Source organism: Lactuca sativa, chromosome 8 (assembly GCF_002870075.4).
Source record: "Lactuca sativa cultivar Salinas chromosome 8, Lsat_Salinas_v11, whole genome shotgun sequence".
NCBI classification, from domain to species: domain Eukaryota; kingdom Viridiplantae; phylum Streptophyta; class Magnoliopsida; order Asterales; family Asteraceae; genus Lactuca; species Lactuca sativa.
In genome coordinates, this window is record NC_056630.2 from 135,882,228 (window position 1) to 135,906,974 (window position 24,747).

Here is a 24,747-nt window from a genome sequence, read left to right on the forward strand (position 1 = left end):
TCTTGAGCATGAAGCTCCATTAAGAACTTGAAATAGGCATTTAGAGCCTTTATAGCCATGCATGCACGTAAAGTTTGCAACTTTACATGATAAGCATGTCGTAGAAGCTTGGATCTGTGATTTGGAGCCGCTGCATGGCTCAAAACCAGTCTGTATGGAAAGAGGACTGAATGGACTCAGCGAGTCACAAGGTTGACTCGGCGAGTCACATGAAGATGGACGTGAACTCGACAAGTTAGATGAACAACTCGGCGAGTCCGATGAAGATTTGCCATAGAATCGACGAGTTGAAGAACAACTCGGCGAGTCGGATGAGTTTTCTCCAGGATATGTATGTGTGTGCATCCGTTGAGTTGCAAGGAGGAAAATCGATGGATGGCTTAAAGTTTGATCGAGAATCGAAGGAACTCGACGAGTCACCTCGATGACTCGGCGAGTTGGAATGTGCTTCAAGGAACTCGGCGAGTTGAAGTCAACATGGACTGTTGACCTTGACTGAGGACTTTGACTTTGACCAGGGGTTGACTAGTGGGTTATGGAGTACCTTATAAGGTTAAGGACTTATGAGTATGTTGTACTATGGTAATAAGTGGGGGAGCCTGTGTCAAGTGATCCGAGAGTTGGAGTTTACCTTTCATGTCGACATATGCAAGGTGAGTTATCCTCACTATATCGATAGGGTCTACGACACCAAGGCTGACCCTTTAGTTGTTATGGTTATGGTATGCTACATGTGGTTATGATCTATTAGATCGAAATTAGGGTAGACAGTATGTTAAGCTCTTATGATCCGTAGGGATTGGTATGTTAGTGACCTGCCAGGTCGGTGCTCTAGTTACGAGTGAGTTCTATGATTGATGAACAGCGAGATAGATATGTTTGATGTTTGTGTATGCCAGTATATGATAGTTATATGCACATGTTTAGTTGCTTGTTGGTTGGGTTGAGGCGGTCCTACTTTGTGCTGAAGGCCAACATACCCTATGAGCGGTCCGGGGAGACTGTAGGCCCACGTGGCGGACCAGTCATGCCGAAGGCTCGGGATAGATCTGTTGGATTAGGTGTCTAAGCTCATAACTATAATTGGTATGTACTTGAATTGATAGCAGCATAATCGTTTTGGGTTGCCCTCAAACCTAGCAACTGGACAAGGAAATTATGAAAGGAGAGATATTAATTTATTATAAGATTAATAAATTAATATAAATGATTTATTAATATGTTAAAAGATTAATATATTGATTAGAAATCATAATATTTAATTAATAGTTAGCCATAAATTAATTAGAATTAATTTTCGGGTTAAAAGTATTAATTATAAAGTGCAGGGACTAGTTTGCAATTATCAAATAGTTGAATGGAAGGCTCTAGAACTTCCTTGGAAGGAGGTGGACGAAATCTATAGGGGAAACCCTAAGGATTTCGTCCAAGAGGGATTGGATAAGGCCTTGGATTAACTTAGGCCCCAAGCAAAGGAGTATTAGGGTTTTCCCAAAACCCTAGTTCCTCAGCTATATAAGGAGCCTCCCAGCTCCTAAAATCGGCCACTCCTACCTTGGAAGAAACCCTAGGCCGACTTTTGCATGCCCTACCCTCTCTCTCCTTCAAGTTTCCTTCCTGGTAGTGCTTGGGTGTGATTCCATTAGAGGCATTACATTTGTGGTGCTAGGCTTCCAAGAAGATCAAGTTCAAGAGGATTATCAATTGTTTACTATAACAATTGAAAGGTATGTAACTCTTAAACCCTAGTTAGTCAATTTTGAAAATAGCCTCTATCCTCTAGGGTTCTTGTTTCCAGTTCAAAGTTATATGTTCAATAGTTAAAACATAGATCGAAAGTAGGTTGCATGTGAACTTATGAATTGTTTTCTAGTTTATTTGTTTTACCTAAAACCCATCAGTGGTATCAGAGCCATTGTTGTTTTAAATTGAATTGCTATAATAGTTGAATTGAAAATTAGGGTTTATAGCTATTAAACCCTAAAAGTCCAAATTTTCGATTTCTAGGGTTTTTGGTTCAAAGGGTTTTCAAAAAACCCTAGCCTCCATGAACCCTAATCGAAATTAGGGTTAGGGTTTTGGAAACCCTAGCCTCCTCCCTGGATTTTCGAAATATGCTAGAATAATTAGGGTTTTTTTGTTTTAGATAATAGTTGCCTTATTGGATAATTGAGAAAAATAAGGAAATTATCTGTCACACCCCAAAAACACGAACGGCGGAAACGTTCAGGGGTGGAGGACGTCATGTACAGTATCACAACAGTGTAATATAATAAACAAGCAACAACATCATCCATATCATTATAAGTAGAGTTTCAATACATGTGTGTTCTTTCGTAATGTACAACAATAAAATGAATAATCAAAATAAGGCGAGTCTTGTCTGTGCTCCATCTTCTCAAAAACCTGACCACCGCACCTGTCTAACTGATGACCTGAGAATACAAGTTCTTTTGAAAGCGAGTATCAACTTTAAAGCTGGTGAATTCATAAGAAATTAAGTGTCATTGTCTTGCTTATGAAAATCTGTTATGAAGGCCATGTAAACCTTTAAATGAAAATGTTGAGGTAAGTATGAAATCCCTAGAAAAACCCTTATTTTCTAATAGTATGAAATGTAGTCTTCTACCAAGACCCGAATGTTTTGTAAGTAAAATTATAGTTTTCCTTTGGTTGTTTGGTACTAAAGTACTTAGTCTAACTCATCGTTTATGTGAATATATCACAAAATAAAGTAAAATAGGAAAATGATATGATAGTCTTCTACCAAGACCCTAATGTTCTGTTATGACTAAGTAGTCTTCTACCAAGACTCGAATGTTTTGTAATGACTAGGTAGTCTTCTACCAAGACCCGAATGTTTTGTAAGTAATATGATAGCTTTTCCTTTCTATTGACTAGTACTAGAGTACTTAGTCTAACTCATCGTTTATGTGAAAGTATCACAAAACAAAGTAAACAGGAAAAATATAATCATGTAAGTGTTAGCCGGAGGTACTGGTGCTAACAAGACGAATGTAACTGTTATCCCGAGGTACTAGGGCTAACATAATACATATAGCCTAATGAACATCCGAAGATTGTCCACTCATCCTCTGTATCGGCAGCAGGATAGAGGGAGGGTTAGTCCCCGCATCGATCTCTTAATACAGATCGTCAACCTAATGATCCTCCGAAGATTCACATCTCATCCACTGTTGCAACAGTGGACAGAGGGATGGTTAGTCCCGTCACTGACTACTAAATAAGCGACAACCTTAAACATCCGTAGATATTCATCGACCACTGGTGCTAATCAGTGGGATTCGGAATGGTCAGTCCTGCCGAATTATCCCATTGAACTGGGGTAGGAAAGATAATTTACACAGTAAATACTAATAAATCATCCTCGTAGTTCTAAGTACAAGTATCCAGGTAAGTAAATACAGGATAATGCACCTAAGTAACAGTCTTCATGTATGGTATTCATGTAAGTGTGTTCATGTAACAGGTAAGTATATGTAAACATATTCATGTATCAGGTAATCCTAAGTGTACTCATGTATCATGTAAGGTATTGGTATGGACTCATGAATGAACTGACTCTTGTGTGATTCCTTGTAATAGTAATAATGTTTGATATCTTCTGACTATCCCTATGATAGCTAACTGGAAGGTAATTGGTTGTTTACGTAGGTTTATGCACTCTTGCTACCCAAGAGTATTGGAGACTAAATGATGGGTGAAAACTATAATCCCTAACATATATATGAACATATGCGCATAAGTATAGTTTATTTCAAGAAGGTAAAATAATGGTTTTGCAAGATATCTAGGAGTTTTGAACAATAATTAAGAATGACTTGATGTCATTTTAATAAACATTTCAAAACTAATACTTTTGTTATCAAGGTATTTTAAGATAGAAAACCACTTCATGTGTCACCTTTTGAAATATGTGAAATCTACTGAGTGAAAACATAGTTATAAAATACATAAGATTGATTTAATAACATACTGTTTTCTACGTGTATCCCCCCCCCCCATTAAAACATTTAAAATCATTTAAAACATTGATTAAGGGGTATGAACTCACCTGTTGTTGGTAATTCGGATGAACTGGACGGCGTAGGATTGCTAGGTGTCAAGTGAGGACATGTACACACACTACGATCCTAATGAACATATATTCGCACATATATGCACTCAATTAGTCTCAAATCACCATTTGATAATGTTAAGACATCCTAGACATAATAAACACTTTATATAAGTGCTTTAAGCCCTAAGGATTTCATCTAAGCTATTTGTGGGACAAGGTACTTGTGTTTAGGGTTCCAAAGGACCCCATATATGAGTTTACTCCTCATATACTAACACACATGGAGTTTACGGTTGTAAACTCTTGAGTTTACGGCCGTAAACTCCCAACCATGGGGTATTTGTGTGTTTTGAAGTTCTAAATGATCCCTAGAATTATTCTAACTTGGTGGTTGAATTCTTGGAAGCGTTTAAGGTCTAGAAACACTCCATTTAGGAGTTTACGGCCCTAAGGCCATTCCCCTTAGAGTTTACGGCCATAAACTCTAAGTATGGTGTGTTTTTGATGCTTTCAAGTCTCTTGCACTTGTGGTATAGGTTCTAGACTTTTATTCCAAGCATATGAAGACCATTGACACACTTTGGTGCCCCTTTTATGAGTTTACGGCCCATGAACCATGTCATGGCCGTAAAATCCCTTTGAAATGTGATTTTGATGTGCTTTGGTCCTTAGATTAAGTGGGGAACAATTCCATGTAAAGGTCTAGGGCTTTAGGTGTCTTAAAAACACCCTTTGGTCCATTTCTATGGAGTTTACGGCCTAAGAAACACTTGGGCCGTAAACTCTCATTTGTTTGTGTTCTTTGATGTGCTTAAGACCTTAGATTAAATGAGAACTAGTCTAGGTAATTGTCTAAGGCTTTAGGAGCCTTAAAAGTACCATTTTGAGTTTGAATTTGGAGTTTACGGCCTATGATATTCTTGGGCCGTAAACTCCCAAACTTGGGTGATTTATGGTTGTTTTCTTGTCCCTAACACACATACATATGAGTCTAAGGCAGTTGTATAACACAAGGGTCGGTTTTTGGCTTTGTTTCGGGAGTTTACCGCCCAAGAACACCTTGGGGAGTAAACTCCAAGACCTAATGATTTAGCCATCTAAATCATGTTATAAGCACATAATACGCATTCTAACACTACTAGAAAGAGTTACTCACGTTTTGGTATAAAAACCCGAAGATCCGTGAGAGAGAAAATGGCTTTTCTCTAGTTGGAAATGTGAATAATGAATGAAGTTGGTTCAGAAATCTATTTATAGTCCTGAAATATTTTTGGCAGAAAATATTTTTATTCCTGAAATGATCTCTAATATAATAGAGTGTTGGAATAATAGTGTTGCACAAAACCCTAGTGCAACCACTCTCCTGATATCTCCTTAAGTGTAAATCCTGAAAACTGCCAAACTTATACCCGAAGTCTGGAATTTCCCTGAAACTGTTCTAAGCTTTATTATCTTGATATGGGTAGTTCAGAATGGAAATTTTGGGTTGTCACATCATCCCCCTGTTAAAGGTAATTTCGTCCCGAAATTAGAATTTAGATAAGGAAGTAGGTATAAATGATCGAGTCATTATGTGAACTTCCTAATCGATTGGTTCTCGCACTCCTAAGTGAAATCGGGTTCTCGGTTGGTATCCCAACGAACCTGCACTAACGGGCGACGGCGGTGCTTCGTCCGCTTGACCACTCGGTCGAGGGTTACTACGGTTCTAATACGAAAGCAAGGATCTCTTAAATCTCGATCTCGTCGAGAGGGATTACGAAGGTCCTAATGGAAGGATATTGTTTCAAGTTCGAGATGTGAAGGGGAAAATGTACGTTACTGAGTTCGCAGGGTAGGTCTAGTTTGTGAAATGCAGGACCGATTCTGGTAAGAATCTCGGAGGTCCTAACCATATTGAATTTTAGCTTTCCACGCTTTACGAAGTGTATTAAGCCGTTCCCAGAGTGAGGTTTCCTAAAGAATTTGGTCTCTCACATGGAATTCCAAATGTTCTTTCTCTCGCTTACTTCCCAGTCAAGGGCCATCCCTTGTTGGGTCAAAGTCTAAAGGGTTTCTAAAATTTGTGGGGAGTTCCGAATGGACTATGATAGTAGGTCTGTAAGACCTAGAATTTGGTGAATTTTCCGTCAGTGACTACGGTGCCGACAAATTCCCAACGGTTTTGGATAATTTGACAGAGTACTCAAGAATTTCCACAACACTAATAGTGTGTCTCAGGAAATTTGACTCTAAATTCCACACTCTTGATTAGAGAACTTTGCGAAAAGTATCTCCGAGGGTAATGTTTCTATGGGTTCTTTCTTACTACGAAGGTAGATAAGTAAGCCATTACATGGAGAAATGACGAACTAATCCCAGTAAGAAAGGCGTACTCCACTCATTTAGCTCATGAATACTATGGACGTACTGGTCCTACCCGAGGGGTATCACTATGGACTCGAAGTGTCCGCATCGAGTTCGGAGGGTAGTCTTTAGGACATCCTTCCCTAACACTCGAACTGGTGATATTCGGATCTCAGGTCCATTTCTGAAGAAATTCTTTCCATGTGTTTTCCCGATCAATTCGTCTATGCGAGGAAGAGACAACGATTTCTAAAGGAAATCTAAATGAAGTCTCCGGTTGTCGAGGTACATAGAATGCACTCCGTCGACTTCTGGTAAGAATAAGGTCGGAGCTCTCGAGGGTGAGAAGCCTGATCTTCTAATTCTATGGTTGAGTAGTTCGTTGTGTTGTCCGGGTTGTTCTTATATCTACCGTAGGTGTTTAGACTGAAGGTGAATTTGTTATAAGAGTCATACCGGGTTCTAAATTTGTTCCTATGCCAAAGCAATTACTCGTTCTCCTGGACAGTCTCCGTCCTGAAGTTCATATTAGAATTCATACATGATTCAATGATCACAATTTTGTGTATACGAGTTGTATATAATTAAGACTGAAAAGGTAGTCGAATAACTGATTCTTCCTTTATCTCACATCCCATCAAGGGAAAAGAAGTTAAAGTGGAATCATCAATTCTAAACCTGTAGAACATTGATTATATCACTCTCATGTATACATTCCTCAGTGATAGATCAACCGTATGAATCCTGGAATTGAACTTGATGTACTGCACGAGTAATACTGTGGGGATTCCTTCGGAAAGGAAAAGAACTATAAGGTACTCCTTGTATGAGTACTTCGGTGTTCTTGATATAACGGCTTTGCTAAAAGACGATTTCTGAGAAAGAGATGTACGTATGGAGCTGGTATTTCGAGGATTAATTTACTTGAGTCGTATGATAAAGTCGGAAACATATGGAAACTAAAGACATTAGATTTGAACATAAGGCGTTACAGACAAAACACAACAGTGCAACCATTAACAGAGTTATTGTACTTAGGATTTATTACAAGACTATTGCTGCGAAACAAGGTATACTACAAAAGACAAGTATACGCAGCCCGAGAGTCCCTTAACGGACGGAATCTCGCAAAAGATAAGACTCTGGTTGCACTAGTTTTAAACATGATTTTGTACATATTAAATACTGACGATTTGGAGGGAACCTATACTATATTAGGTTCCTTAACTGCCTTTTCGCATTATGAGGACAAACTCATCCGGATTTGCCGTTGTCCTTCTCCGATGGACAGTCCCTCTTGAAGTGTCCCATGACACCACATAGATGGCATATCTGAGAGGTTTGGACATTGGTGGTTGATGAAATGTGTTGGATCTGGATCATGCAGTGACTAGCAGTATGTCCATTCCTGTTGCAGTGTGAGCACTGCATCTCCCTATAAGGTCCATGGTGGTGATAATTGCATTTGATGCATTTTGGGAGTTTTCCAGCATAAAGTTTGGCTGGTTTGGGGACCATTGGGACGCCCGAAGGGATGGTAGTAGGAGGTACTGATGTCGTAGCTGTGAAGGTTGTTACTGGTGGTTGTTTCTTGTTCGCCCTTCGAAGCGACTTGTCCTTAGAGTTAGTCCAAGACTTTCGCTTGATACTTGGATTGGAATGATTGTTAACAATCCCGCTAACACCTGCGTCGTTAGCGTTCAGGTGGGTCAGAATAGCTGTCGCGGCAGCAGAGACTGCAGCTTGAAAGGTAGCTGCATCAATCTGAAGAGTTGGTGTTTGGTTGATGGGCTGATCGTTCTTCTTGGGAGCCATGATTCTGTTACTGAAAGAAAATGAATTTGTGAGCGAAAATGATTGAATCTGAACGTAGTTCGATCGCTCATGAAAAGAATAGAAGGATGTTCTCTAAAGTTCGACCTACATCCCTATGATGCAGTCCTAGTATGGAATGGAAGTATGTTCAGGAAAGTTCGACCTACATCCCTATGATGCAGTCCTGGTAAAGATCGGAAGTAAGTTTCTTAAAATGGTCTCAAGATGTTTGTTGTTCGAGCCGAGGTATTGTTGGTTGGTGAATAACATGATCCAACCATTACCAGAGACTTGGAGATGTCTCCGAAGTTAAATTGCTATAGTCCAATGACTTGACTAGAGCATGTTCCAAATAGACTCTAACGAAAGTATGGTAAGAGTATTCGAATACAGAATGACACATAAGTTAGTCGATTGTCAATATCTTTGATATTCATGACGTACAAGTTCGGGAAAATGACCTTATAAAAAGGTCTTACATCATAACCAGAGAAGATAGTTCCTGACAGTAAAAAGACCTAACTAAAGTACTTATAGTAACACAAAACACCCATATGGTATTTCAGACTTAGGTTCTGTTATAATGTTCTCATTGTGGTGATGTTGGTAAGTTTTTAGACTTGTTGCCGTATCACAACCATTCTTAGGCATGTGCTAATCACTCTTTGGAACAGCATAGTTGATCAGGCTATGCCACTCCCAAGACTGACCATATATCCCCAGGCTTACTTGTGATATTCAACAAACGTAATACTTTTGTTCTTGTCGTTGTGACACTGATTTTAGTATGAATGCAGGCACATATACTTGGTTAAATATTTTATTATTTATAAGTATAAACTCTTAGACAGAGTGTTTTAATCCCAATGTGTCTATAGTTAGTATATCTTTTATGGGTTGATATACTTAATTCACTATAAACAATGCTCTGATACCAATCTGTCACACCCCAAAACCACGAACGGCGGAAACGTTCAAGGGTGGAGGACGTCATGTACAGTATCACAACAGTGTAATATAATAAACAAGCAACAACATCATCCATTTCATTATAAGTAGAGTTTCAATACATGTGTGTTCTTTCATAATGTACAACAATAAAATGAATAATCAAAATAAGGCGAGTCTTGTCTGTGCTCCATCTTCTCAAAAACCTGACCACCGCACCTGTCTAACTGATGACCTGAGAATACAAGTTCTTTTGAAAGCGAGTATCAACTTTAAAGCTGGTGAATTCATAAGAAATTAAGTGTCGTTGTCTTGCTTATGAAAATCTGTTATGAAGGCCATGTAAACCTTTAAATGAAAATGTTGAGGTAAGTATGAAATCCCTAGAAAAACCCTTATTTTCTAATAGTATGAAATGTAGTCTTCTACCAAGACCCGAATGTTTTGTAAGTAAAATTATAGTTTTCCTTTGGTTGTTTGGTACTAAAGTACTTAGTCTAACTCATCGTTTATGTGAATATATCACAAAATAAAGTAAAATAGGAAAATGATATGATAGTCTTCTACCAAGACCCTAATGTTCTGTTATGACTAAGTAGTCTTCTACCAAGACTCGAATGTTTTGTAATGACTAGGTAGTCTTCTACCAAGACCCGAATGTTTTGTAAGTAATATGATAGCTTTTCCTTTCTATTGACTAGTACTAGAGTACTTAGTCTAACTCATCGTTTATGTGAAAGTATCACAAAACAAAGTAAACAGGAAAAATATAATCATGTAAGTGTTAGCCGGAGGTACTGGTGCTAACAAGACGAATGTAACTGTTATCCCGAGGTACTAGGGCTAACATAATACATATAGCCTAATGAACATCCGAAGATTGTCCACTCATCCTCTGTATCGGCAGCAGGATAGAGGGAGGGTTAGTCCCCGCATCGATCTCTTAATACAGATCGTCAACCTAATGATCCTCCGAAGATTCACATCTCATCCACTGTTGCAACAGTGGACAGAGGGATGGTTAGTCCCGTCACTGACTACTAAATAAGCGACAACCTTAAACATCCGTAGATATTCATCGACCACTGGTGCTAATCAGTGGGATTCGGAATGGTCAGTCCTGCCGAATTATCCCATTGAACTGGGGTAGGAAAGATAATTTACACAGTAAATACTAATAAATCATCCTCGTAGTTCTAAGTACAAGTATCCAGGTAAGTAAATACAGGATAATGCACCTAAGTAACAGTCTTCATGTATGGTATTCATGTAAGTGTGTTCATGTAACAGGTAAGTATATGTAAACATATTCATGTATCAGGTAATCCTAAGTGTACTCATGTATCATGTAAGGTATTGGTATGGACTCATGAATGAACTGACTCTTGTGTGATTCCTTGTAATAGTAATAATGTTTGATATCTTCTGACTATCCCTATGATAGCTAACTGGAAGGTAATTGGTTGTTTACGTAGGTTTATGCACTCTTGCTACCCAAGAGTATTGGAGACTAAATGATGGGTGAAAACTATAATCCCTAACATATATATGAACATATGCGCATAAGTATAGTTTATTTCAAGAAGGTAAAATAATGGTTTTGCAAGATATCTAGGAGTTTTGAACAATAATTAAGAATGACTTGATGTCATTTTAATAAACATTTCAAAACTAATACTTTTGTTATCAAGGTATTTTAAGATAGAAAACCACTTCATGTGTCACCTTTTGAAATATGTGAAATCTACTGAGTGAAAACATAGTTATAAAATACATAAGATTGATTTAATAACATACTGTTTTCTACGTGTATCCCCCCCCCATTAAAACATTTAAAATCATTTAAAACATTGATTAAGGGGTATGAACTCACCTGTTGTTGGTAATTCGGATGAACTGGACGGCGTAGGATTGCTAGGTGTCAAGTGAGGACATGTACACACACTACGATCCTAATGAACATATATTCGCACATATATGCACTCAATTAGTCTCAAATCACCATTTGATAATGTTAAGACATCCTAGACATAATAAACACTTTATATAAGTGCTTTAAGCCCTAAGGATTTCATCTAAGCTATTTGTGGGACAAGGTACTTGTGTTTAGGGTTCCAAAGGACCCCATATATGAGTTTACTCCTCATATACTAACACACATGGAGTTTACGGTTGTAAACTCTTGAGTTTACGGCCGTAAACTCCCAACCATGGGGTATTTGTGTGTTTTGAAGTTCTAAATGATCCCTAGAATTATTCTAACTTGGTGGTTGAATTCTTGGAAGCGTTTAAGGTCTAGAAACACTCCATTTAGGAGTTTACGGCCCTAAGGCCATTCCCCTTAGAGTTTACGGCCATAAACTCTAAGTATGGTGTGTTTTTGATGCTTTCAAGTCTCTTGCACTTGTGGTATAGGTTCTAGACTTTTATTCCAAGCATATGAAGACCATTGACACACTTTGGTGCCCCTTTTATGAGTTTACGGCCCATGAACCATGTCATGGCCGTAAAATCCCTTTGAAATGTGATTTTGATGTGCTTTGGTCCTTAGATTAAGTGGGGAACAATTCCATGTAAAGGTCTAGGGCTTTAGGTGTCTTAAAAACACCCTTTGGTCCATTTCTATGGAGTTTACGGCCTAAGAAACACTTGGGCCGTAAACTCTCATTTGTTTGTGTTCTTTGATGTGCTTAAGACCTTAGATTAAATGAGAACTAGTCTAGGTAATTGTCTAAGGCTTTAGGAGCCTTAAAAGTACCATTTTGAGTTTGAATTTGGAGTTTACGGCCTATGATATTCTTGGGCCGTAAACTCCCAAACTTGGGTGATTTATGGTTGTTTTCTTGTCCCTAACACACATACATATGAGTCTAAGGCAGTTGTATAACACAAGGGTCGGTTTTTGGCTTTGTTTCGGGAGTTTACCGCCCAAGAACACCTTGGGGAGTAAACTCCAAGACCTAATGATTTAGCCATCTAAATCATGTTATAAGCACATAATACGCATTCTAACACTACTAGAAAGAGTTACTCACGTTTTGGTATAAAAACCCGAAGATCCGTGAGAGAGAAAATGGCTTTTCTCTAGTTGGAAATGTGAATAATGAATGAAGTTGGTTCAGAAATCTATTTATAGTCCTGAAATATTTTTGGCAGAAAATATTTTTATTCCTGAAATGATCTCTAATATAATAGAGTGTTGGAATAATAGTGTTGCACAAAACCCTAGTGCAACCACTCTCCTGATATCTCCTTAAGTGTAAATCCTGAAAACTGCCAAACTTATACCCGAAGTCTGGAATTTCCCTGAAACTGTTCTAAGCTTTATTATCTTGATATGGGTAGTTCAGAATGGAAATTTTGGGTTGTCACATCATCCCCCTGTTAAAGGTAATTTCGTCCCGAAATTAGAATTTAGATAAGGAAGTAGGTATAAATGATCGAGTCATTATGTGAACTTCCTAATCGATTGGTTCTCGCACTCCTAAGTGAAATCGGGTTCTCGGTTGGTATCCCAACGAACCTGCACTAACGGGCGACGGCGGTGCTTCGTCCGCTTGACCACTCGGTCGAGGGTTACTACGGTTCTAATACGAAAGCAAGGATCTCTTAAATCTCGATCTCGTCGAGAGGGATTACGAAGGTCCTAATGGAAGGATATTGTTTCAAGTTCGAGATGTGAAGGGGAAAATGTACGTTACTGAGTTCGCAGGGTAGGTCTAGTTTGTGAAATGCAGGACCGATTCTGGTAAGAATCTCGGAGGTCCTAACCATATTGAATTTTAGCTTTCCACGCTTTACGAAGTGTATTAAGCCGTTCCCAGAGTGAGGTTTCCTAAAGAATTTGGTCTCTCACATGGAATTCCAAATGTTCTTTCTCTCGCTTACTTCCCAGTCAAGGGCCATCCCTTGTTGGGTCAAAGTCTAAAGGGTTTCTAAAATTTGTGGGGAGTTCCGAATGGACTATGATAGTAGGTCTGTAAGACCTAGAATTTGGTGAATTTTCCGTCAGTGACTACGGTGCCGACAAATTCCCAACGGTTTTGGATAATTTGACAGAGTACTCAAGAATTTCCACAACACTAATAGTGTGTCTCAGGAAATTTGACTCTAAATTCCACACTCTTGATTAGAGAACTTTGCGAAAAGTATCTCCGAGGGTAATGTTTCTATGGGTTCTTTCTTACTACGAAGGTAGATAAGTAAGCCATTACATGGAGAAATGACGAACTAATCCCAGTAAGAAAGGCGTACTCCACTCATTTAGCTCATGAATACTATGGACGTACTGGTCCTACCCGAGGGGTATCACTATGGACTCGAAGTGTCCGCATCGAGTTCGGAGGGTAGTCTTTAGGACATCCTTCCCTAACACTCGAACTGGTGATATTCGGATCTCAGGTCCATTTCTGAAGAAATTCTTTCCATGTGTTTTCCCGATCAATTCGTCTATGCGAGGAAGAGACAACGATTTCTAAAGGAAATCTAAATGAAGTCTCCGGTTGTCGAGGTACATAGAATGCACTCCGTCGACTTCTGGTAAGAATAAGGTCGGAGCTCTCGAGGGTGAGAAGCCTGATCTTCTAATTCTATGGTTGAGTAGTTCGTTGTGTTGTCCGGGTTGTTCTTATATCTACCGTAGGTGTTTAGACTGAAGGTGAATTTGTTATAAGAGTCATACCGGGTTCTAAATTTGTTCCTATGCCAAAGCAATTACTCGTTCTCCTGGACAGTCTCCGTCCTGAAGTTCATATTAGAATTCATACATGATTCAATGATCACAATTTTGTGTATACGAGTTGTATATAATTAAGACTGAAAAGGTAGTCGAATAACTGATTCTTCCTTTATCTCACATCCCATCAAGGGAAAAGAAGTTAAAGTGGAATCATCAATTCTAAACCTGTAGAACATTGATTATATCACTCTCATGTATACATTCCTCAGTGATAGATCAACCGTATGAATCCTGGAATTGAACTTGATGTACTGCACGAGTAATACTGTGGGGATTCCTTCGGAAAGGAAAAGAACTATAAGGTACTCCTTGTATGAGTACTTCGGTGTTCTTGATATAACGGCTTTGCTAAAAGACGATTTCTGAGAAAGAGATGTACGTATGGAGCTGGTATTTCGAGGATTAATTTACTTGAGTCGTATGATAAAGTCGGAAACATATGGAAACTAAAGACATTAGATTTGAACATAAGGCGTTACAGACAAAACACAACAGTGCAACCATTAACAGAGTTATTGTACTTAGGATTTATTACAAGACTATTGCTGCGAAACAAGGTATACTACAAAAGACAAGTATACGCAGCCCGAGAGTCCCTTAACGGACGGAATCTCGCAAAAGATAAGACTCTGGTTGCACTAGTTTTAAACATGATTTTGTACATATTAAATACTGACGATTTGGAGGGAACCTATACTATATTAGGTTCCTTAACTGCCTTTTCGCATTATGAGGACAAACTCATCCGGATTTGCCGTTGTCCTTCTCCGATGGACAGTCCCTCTTGAAGTGTCCCATGACACCACATAGATGGCATATCTGAGAGGTTTGGACATTGGTGGTTGATGAAATGTGTTGGATCTGGATCATGCAGTGACTAGCAGTATGTCCATTCCTGTTGCAGTGTGAGCACTGCATCTCCCTATAAGGTCCATGGTGGTGATAATTGCATTTGATGCATTTTGGGAGTTTTCCAGCATAAAGTTTGGCTGGTTTGGGGACCATTGGGACGCCCGAAGGGATGGTAGTAGGAGGTACTGATGTCGTAGCTGTGAAGGTTGTTACTGGTGGTTGTTTCTTGTTCGCCCTTCGAAGCGACTTGTCCTTAGAGTTAGTCCAAGACTTTCGCTTGATACTTGGATTGGAATGATTGTTAACAATCCCGCTAACACCTGCGTCGTTAGCGTTCAGGTGGGTCAGAATAGCTGTCGCGGCAGCAGAGACTGCAGCTTGAAAGGTAGCTGCATCAATCTGAAGAGTTGGTGTTTGGTTGATGGGCTGATCGTTCTTCTTGGGAGCCATGATTCTGTTACTGAAAGAAAATGAATTTGTGAGCGAAAATGATTGAATCTGAACGTAGTTCGATCGCTCATGAAAAGAATAGAAGGATGTTCTCTAAAGTTCGACCTACATCCCTATGATGCAGTCCTAGTATGGAATGGAAGTATGTTCAGGAAAGTTCGACCTACATCCCTATGATGCAGTCCTGGTAAAGATCGGAAGTAAGTTTCTTAAAATGGTCTCAAGATGTTTGTTGTTCGAGCCGAGGTATTGTTGGTTGGTGAATAACATGATCCAACCATTACCAGAGACTTGGAGATGTCTCCGAAGTTAAATTGCTATAGTCCAATGACTTGACTAGAGCATGTTCCAAATAGACTCTAACGAAAGTATGGTAAGAGTATTCGAATACAGAATGACACATAAGTTAGTCGATTGTCAATATCTTTGATATTCATGACGTACAAGTTCGGGAAAATGACCTTATAAAAAGGTCTTACATCATAACCAGAGAAGATAGTTCCTGACAGTAAAAAGACCTAACTAAAGTACTTATAGTAACACAAAACACCCATATGGTATTTCAGACTTAGGTTCTGTTATAATGTTCTCATTGTGGTGATGTTGGTAAGTTTTTAGACTTGTTGCCGTATCACAACCATTCTTAGGCATGTGCTAATCACTCTTTGGAACAGCATAGTTGATCAGGCTATGCCACTCCCAAGACTGACCATATATCCCCAGGCTTACTTGTGATATTCAACAAACGTAATACTTTTGTTCTTGTCGTTGTGACACTGATTTTAGTATGAATGCAGGCACATATACTTGGTTAAATATTTTATTATTTATAAGTATAAACTCTTAGACAGAGTGTTTTAATCCCAATGTGTCTATAGTTAGTATATCTTTTATGGGTTGATATACTTAATTCACTATAAACAATGCTCTGATACCAATCTGTCACACCCCAAAACCACGAACGGCGGAAACGTTCAAGGGTGGAGGACGTCATGTACAGTATCACAACAGTGTAATATAATAAACAAGCAACAACATCATCCATTTCATTATAAGTAGAGTTTCAATACATGTGTGTTCTTTCATAATGTACAACAATAAAATGAATAATCAAAATAAGGCGAGTCTTGTCTGTGCTCCATCTTCTCAAAAACCTGACCACCGCACCTGTCTAACTGATGACCTGAGAATACAAGTTCTTTTGAAAGCGAGTATCAACTTTAAAGCTGGTGAATTCATAAGAAATTAAGTGTCGTTGTCTTGCTTATGAAAATCTGTTATGAAGGCCATGTAAACCTTTAAATGAAAATGTTGAGGTAAGTATGAAATCCCTAGAAAAACCCTTATTTTCTAATAGTATGAAATGTAGTCTTCTACCAAGACCCGAATGTTTTGTAAGTAAAATTATAGTTTTCCTTTGGTTGTTTGGTACTAAAGTACTTAGTCTAACTCATCGTTTATGTGAATATATCACAAAATAAAGTAAAATAGGAAAATGATATGATAGTCTTCTACCAAGACCCTAATGTTCTGTTATGACTAAGTAGTCTTCTACCAAGACTCGAATGTTTTGTAATGACTAGGTAGTCTTCTACCAAGACCCGAATGTTTTGTAAGTAATATGATAGCTTTTCCTTTCTATTGACTAGTACTAGAGTACTTAGTCTAACTCATCGTTTATGTGAAAGTATCACAAAATAAAGTAAACAGGATAAATATAATCATGTAAGTGTTAGCCGGAGGTATTGGTGCTAACAAGATGAATGTAACTGTTATCCCGAGGTACTAGGGATAACATAATACATATAGCCTAATGAACATCCGAAGATTGTCCACTCATCCTCTGTATCGGCAGCAGGATGGAGGGAGGGTTAGTCCCCGCATCGATCTCTTAATACAAATCGTCAAACTAATGATCCTCCGAAGATTCACATCTCATCCACTGTTGCAACAGTGGACAGAGGGATGGTTAGTCCCGTCACTGACTACTAAATAAGGGACAACCTTAAACATTCGTAGATATTCATCGACCACTGGTGCTAATCAGTGGGATTCGGAATAGTCAGTCCCGCCGAATTATCCCATTGAACTGGGGTAGGAAAGATAATTTACACAGTAAATACTAATAAATCATCCTCGTAGTTCTAAGTACAAGTATCCAGGTAAGTAAATACAGGATAATGCACCTAAGTAACAGTCTTCATGTATGGTATTCATGTAAGTGTGTTCATGTAACAGGTAAGTATATGTAAACATATTCATGTATCAGGTAATCCTAAGTGTACTCATGTATCATGTAAGGTATTGGTATGGACTCATGAATGAACTGACTCTTGTGTGATTCCTTGTAATAGTAATAATGTTTGATATCTTCTGACTATCCCTATGATAGCTAACTGGAAGGTAATTGGTTGTTTACGTAGGTTTATGCACTCTTGCTACCCAAGAGTATTGGAGACTAAATGATGGGTGAAAACTATAATCCCTAACATATATATGAACATATGCGCATAAGTATAGTTTATTTCAAGAAGGTAAAATAATGGTTTTGCAAGATATCTAGGGGTTTTGAACAATAATTAAGAATGACTTGATGTCATTTTAATAAACATTTCAAAACTAATACTTTTGTTATCAAGGTATTTTAAGATAGAAAACCACTTCATGTGTCACCTTTTGAAATATGTGAAATCTACTGAGTGAAAACACAGTTATAAAATACATAAGATTGATTTAATAACATACTGTTTTCTACGTGTATCCCCCCCCCCCCATTAAAACATTTAAAATCATTTAAAACATTGATTAAGGGGTATGAACTCACCTGTTGTTGGTAGTTCGGATGAACTGGACGGCGTAGGATTGCTAGGTGTCAAGTGAGGACATGTACACACACTACGATCCTAATGAACATATATTCGCACATATATGCACTCAATTAGTCTCAAATCACCATTTGATAATGTTAAGACATCCTAGACATAATAAACACTTTATATAAGTGTTTTAAGCCCTAAGGATTTCATCTAAGCTATTTGTGGGACAAGGTACTTGTGTTTAGGGTTCCAAAGGACCCCATATATGAGTTTACTCCTCATATACTAACACACATGGAGTTTACGGTTGTAAACTCTTGAGTTTACGGCCGTAAACTCCCAACCATGGGGTATTTGTGTGTTTTGAAGTTCTAAATGATCCCTAGAATTATTCTAACTTGGTGGTTAAATTCTTGGAAGCGTTTAAGGTCTAGAAACACTCCATTTAGGAGTTTACAACCCTAAGGCCATTCCCCTTAGAGTTTACGGCCGTAAACTCTAATTATGGTGTGTTTTTGATGCTTTCAAGTCTCTTGCACTTGTGGTATAGGTTCTAGACTTTTATTCCAAGCATATGAAGACCATTGACACACTTTGGTGCCCCTTTTATGAGTTTACGGCCCATGAACCATGTCATGGCCGTAAAATCCCTTTGAAATGTGATTTTGATGTGCTTTGGTCCTTAGATTAAGTGGGGAACAATTCCATGTAAAGGTCTAGGGCTTTAGGTGTCTTAAAAACACCCTTTGGTCCATTTCTATGGAGTTTACGGCCTAAGAAACACTTGGGCCGTAAACTCTCATTTGTTTGTGTTCTTTGATGTGCTTAAGACCTTAGATTAAATGGGAACTAGTCTAGGTAATTGTCTAAGGCTTTAGGAGCCTTAAAAGTACCATTTTGAGTTTGAATTTGGAGTTTACGGCCTATGATATTCTTGGGCCGTAAACTCCCAAACTTGGGTGATTTATGGTTGTTTTCTTGTCCCTAACACACATACATATGAGTCTAAGGCAGTTGTATAACACAAGGGTCGGTTTTTGGCTTTGTTTCGGGAGTTTACCGCCCAAGAACACCTTGGGGAGTAAACTCCAAGACCTAATGATTTAGCCATCTAAATCATGTTATAAGCACATAATACGCATTCTAACACTACTAGAAAGAGTTACTCACGTTTTGGTATAAAAACCCGAAGATCCGTGAGAGAGAAAATGGCTTTTCTCTAGTTGGAAATGTGAATAATGAATGAAGTTGGTTCAGAAATCTATTTATAGTCCTGAAATATTTTTGGCAGAAAATATTTTTATTCCTGAAATGATCTCTAATATAATAGAGTGTTGGAATAATAGTGTTGCACAAAACCCTAGTGCAACCACTCTCCTGATATCTCCTTAAGTGTAAATCCTGAAAACTGCCAAACTTATACCCGAAGTCTGGAATTTCCCTGAAATTGTTCTAAGCTCTATTGTATTGATATGGGTAGTTCAGAATGGAAATTTTGGGTTGTCACATTATCCTATCCCCATATTTTCGAAATCTAGAAGGGATATGGATTAGGATTAAGTTAATTGTTTAATTTAATTAGATAATCTTTACAAGATTTAATTAATTAATTAAAAGTTAACTAATAGATAAATATTAAATCTAGTTATTTGGTTTATTTTAAATTTAAAATTAATGTCTTAATTTTCGAAATTTATATATAAACCCTAAAGTTTTAAAAGTTTAAAACACACCTTATATATATATATATATATATATATATATATATATATATTATAATTTAAAGTTAAATATTATATATGTATAAGACTATGGTCAGTCAAATCGCTAGTATGCCTCATTCACGAAGCTAATCTATAAGGGGGGTATAAGGAAACTTCCTATAAAATGGTAGTTGAATGGGTGTCCACTCTCACCCACCGCTTCCTTGATTAGTGGAGGGTCGTTAGCAGAACGGATTTGATAGGAAAACTACATCTCATTAAAAGTATAATGTTATTAAAGAAATTACTAGAACATTATTTTACAAAAATCCCAACTCTAGTTACTTTAGGAAAAATGTGAAAAGTATGTTAATCCATGAAATTGCACATTATGCTTTATTTGTCGTTAGCGGAGCGTGTGTGGATTACCAACACACTAATAGGCACTAATAAAGAGTAGTAATGGGTATCTCATAATTATCATGTTGATGGAGCGTGTGTGGTTTACCGGCACATCAATAGTTAATGATAAAGACAATGAGGTTACCAAGCACATTTGCATGGTTATTCACATCTAATTTGTGATCCTCGGTATCCCAGTCACAAATAGAAGAGCATAATCCGAGATTAAAACATGACATTGAATAGTTTCAATGTATCTCAAAAGGAATTAGGAATTTCACTTCATTTATTTTGTCTAATGGTGGAATTGGTGAATCGTCATTGTAACACCAAAATTTCCAAAAATAAAATTTTCATTTAATTAATCAATTTAATATTAAAACACTTGCTTAAAATCTTATTCACATTCAAATTACAAAACGTAGTTTCATTTCCGTTATAAAAGAAGACCAGGATCCTCCAAAACACAACTCTTTCTTCGGTGTGTACAATCGAACCGTTGCCATCCCGCGTTACTGTAAGAACCTGAAACAACATAACATAAACAACGTAAGCACGAAGCTTAGTGAGTTCCCCAATATACCTTACGCACATACGCCTTCCGGCCCGGACCTTTCGGTCCACATAACTTTGCCTTCCGGCCCGGATCTTTCGATCCACATAACATTGCCTTCCGGCCCGGATCTTTCGATCCACATAACATTGCCTTCCGGCCCGGATCTTTCGATCCACATAATATTGCCTTCCGGCCCGGATCTTTCGATCCACAAGATAATTGCCTTCCGGCCCGGATCTTTCGATCCACAAGATAATTGCCTTCCGGCCCATACACATATAACACATAATACAAATACTCTAACACATAAAGCACATATATCATATATCATACCTGACCTTCCTGTCACATGACACCTTGCCTTCCGGCCCATATATAAACATGTATATCACGCGTAGCAGCTAACTTTCCATTTATAGCATATAAACATAATACATAACATACTTGACCTTCCGGTCACACAATCAAACCCTTCCGGGTGAGGTATAGTGAGAAGACTCACCTCGCGGACACTGGAAGATAGCAACTCCTGAAATCTCTTGCACTTGATCCTCCGAGCTACAAGCTCCCTGTCTCATCATATATCTCTTATTAATACTTCTATCTTCCACGTTAACTGACCCTAAGAAATTACACCAGTCAACTCTGGTCAACAGTCCATTGTCAGCTCGACTGGACTCGGCGAGTTCCCTGGCGACTCGGCGAGTCCGGTCGTCCTTCAATCCTCTAAGATTCCCCTTCTACTCGTCGAGTATCCTCTTTGACTCGACGAGTCACTCCTGGAAGAATCGCGGGGCCACCCCGACTCCACTCGCCGAGTCTGAAGAACAACTCGGCGAGTCCCAGTGAATCTTCAAGCTACTCGCCGAGTCTGATCATCCGACTCGGCGAGTCCACGCCATGCAGTCAATCGAACTGCTTCCTGAGATACATATATTCCCGAAAAACACACTAATGGGACTTCTGGACCTCTAATCATCCTATTACCAGGGTATAAACTTTTGTATAACAACATAACAATCCATCTAAACTCCAAATGGGTTTCACAAACCCTAAATCCATGCACACATTCACATAACAGAAAATAATCCGAAAGATTACCTGAATCATGCACTCTCAGTGTCCCCAAGCCTCAAAACGTGCTTCTCTTGCTGTCCCATTAGCCATAACCTTCTCCTTCTTGGACAATAACTCCCTCAAATCACCAATGATCTTCAATCCTTGTTCTGGATGCCCACAACCGATTTAGGATCCTTCTCAGTCGGCCAAAAGGCGAACAATGGAGGCATAAGATCCCTTAAATACTTCCCAAACCGAACGGCTAGGGTTTTCCACTGAACAGCGTCGACTCGCCGAGTCCATACCTGGACTCGTCGAGTCCAGTCGCGAACCCGCGACCAACTCTGCGACCCTACTCGGCGAGTCTGGCTCCAACTCGCCGAGTCTCCCCTTTAAAACACCCCAAAATGCAATTTAGCAATACTTGAGATTTTGGGCTGTTACAATTCTCCCCCACTAGAATTAGACTTCGCCCTCGAAGTCTCACTCTGAAAGTAGTTCTGGATGCTGCTCCCGCATCACACGTTCCGGCTTCCCTAAACACTTCCGATATCTTCCGAGGTCGCCACCGAACCAATACCAGAGGTACCTCCTTGTTCCTCAGAACCTTGATCTTCCGATCTCCGACGGCCACTGGCCTCCCGACGTAACACAGGCGCGCATCCACCTAATCGTTCTCTAGCAGAACCACTGCTGACCCATCCGCTATACACCTCTTCAACTGCGACACATGAAAAGAATATATCATGGATTTGTCTCAAATCCATGGGCAACTCCAACCGTTAGGCCACCCGGCCTACCCCCGCAATCACATGAAAAGGCCCAATGTACCGGGACCCCAACTTGCCCCACTTCTTGAATCGAATCACTCCTCTCCAAAGAGAGGCCTTCAGGAGTACTAAGTCATCGACCTGAAACTCAAGCTCGAACCGGCGTCTGCCTGCATAACTTTCCTGTTAACTCTAGACGATCACTAACTCTCTTTAACCTGCTGAGTCTGCTTTGCCAACTAAAGTACGAACTCTGAACTGCTCATCACCCTCTGTATTCGGAAATTACCCAAGATGCACCCTGCTCCAAATCTCAACGATCACTCAACCCATAAGGGTTAGGAAACCCTGAACCACCGGATCCCCGATCCAAAGCCCACTTTGCCCATCCCGGACCGACTGAGAGATCCGTTCTCCCTCTCAGATCAACTCTCACAAGTTCCCTCTTGCCATCACATACACATACTGAACTAGTCCCAACACCCGCAGGTGGAAAGACCCGATACACTGATGATATCCTCGAACATCTCCCAAGATGAACCACTACATCCACCCTACACTCTGATCAGATTCACACTGAGAATTTAAAATTTTCTCTCTCCCTGCATCCCTTCTGAGCCTCAACAGACATTCCAACCGAATGGGTTCCTACTCCACTGCAGCGAACACAACGCTCAAAACCATACTCGAAATACTCCAACCAAAACTCTGCTCTGCAGCTTTCACTTTCGTGAACTTGCACCCCCTTCGGAGTTACATACCCTCCTCTTTTCCTTTTCCACGGAACTCTCATGAACATAGTGCCACTCCAACCGGTGCCACGGTGCTCGCCCCAAGCGACACCACTCTTTTTGCGTAACTGCTATTCACATACTCTGGTTCTCATTGCAGGGCTCTCAACCTCATGCACTCTCTTCACTCATCAAAATCACTGCCTCAGCTAAGCAAGATCACTAACCCGGGGCCAGACCTTCCAATGCAATCACACTGCAACATACGCGATCCGCAAATCTCGAGCTAATCCAGCAATACCAACAGAGTCTCCAGTATGACTGGACCGACTCTCATAACACATACTAGCCACTCGAGGCTATATCTCTGTGGGTCCGTACACCCAAACTCTGCGAACCCTCAGGTTCTAACTCTGGGAACCTTCCGGTTCCAGCTCTAGAAACATGCACAACATAATCCCGTGGGATTAATGCAGTACAACCATCACGTACCTCAAACGTACCAATACTCTGATCGCAAAATTCCGATTACTTACTCAAGCTTAATCCCGACCTCCTCTCAGGCCTCCACAATCAAATGCCCTAGGTCTGTGTCTCGCCCCGCATACTCAACACTCGCTCTCGTCGGCCTATACTTTGCGCTGACAAACCCTGCTGAATCCCAACAGCTAAGCACCCTTACATACTCATCGATCTCCCGGAGAATTTACAATTCTCCCCCACTAAAGCACTGACTAACTGCCACCAATCGTCATTAACGACCTTTCAGAACCATCCTGCACAAAGAGAACATTTTCCCACTGACTTCTTCCTACAAGCGTAAGCAACCCTCAGCAAAACACATCTCCTCCCTGATCAATCCGCTCAAAAGAATCCGATCTTTCAATCGTCCACTCCACAACCGCAGATGCTACCCGTCATTCAACCCAGTGCCGCACCTCCACTATCAACCCTCACGAACGATGACCAACGGAATTCCCAAGCCATAACCCATAACCAAACCCACAACCTGCCAAAGGTTGAATATCGCATCGAAAACCGCACAGGGCTACCGGTACCAAAACACCAAACTATAAACATACTAAACCATCAGGGAACAACGAATGCCAAGCGAAAACCTGAAGCACCAATCCATAACCATGCCAAACCCGCAAAACAACGAATACCGCATCGAAATCCACACTACCAGCACAAACAATACGCCACAATCAACGCAACCTACTCAAGACATCAAGAGAGCATCATACCCGCCGTTGCCTCCGACACTGCTCTGTTTCCCTCTGCCGCACTCCGATAAGCACAACCCTGAGCCCTTGGACTCTACTCCATCCTGTCCTCCTCCTGAACTCCTCAAGGTGGCCGGTGCTAGAGCCTACACCGATCCTGCAAAAAGCTGTGGACAGTTGACCCTCAAATGTCCAACCTGCCGACACTGATAACAAATCCTGGAATCCCGAATTGGCACTGACTGCCGACAATC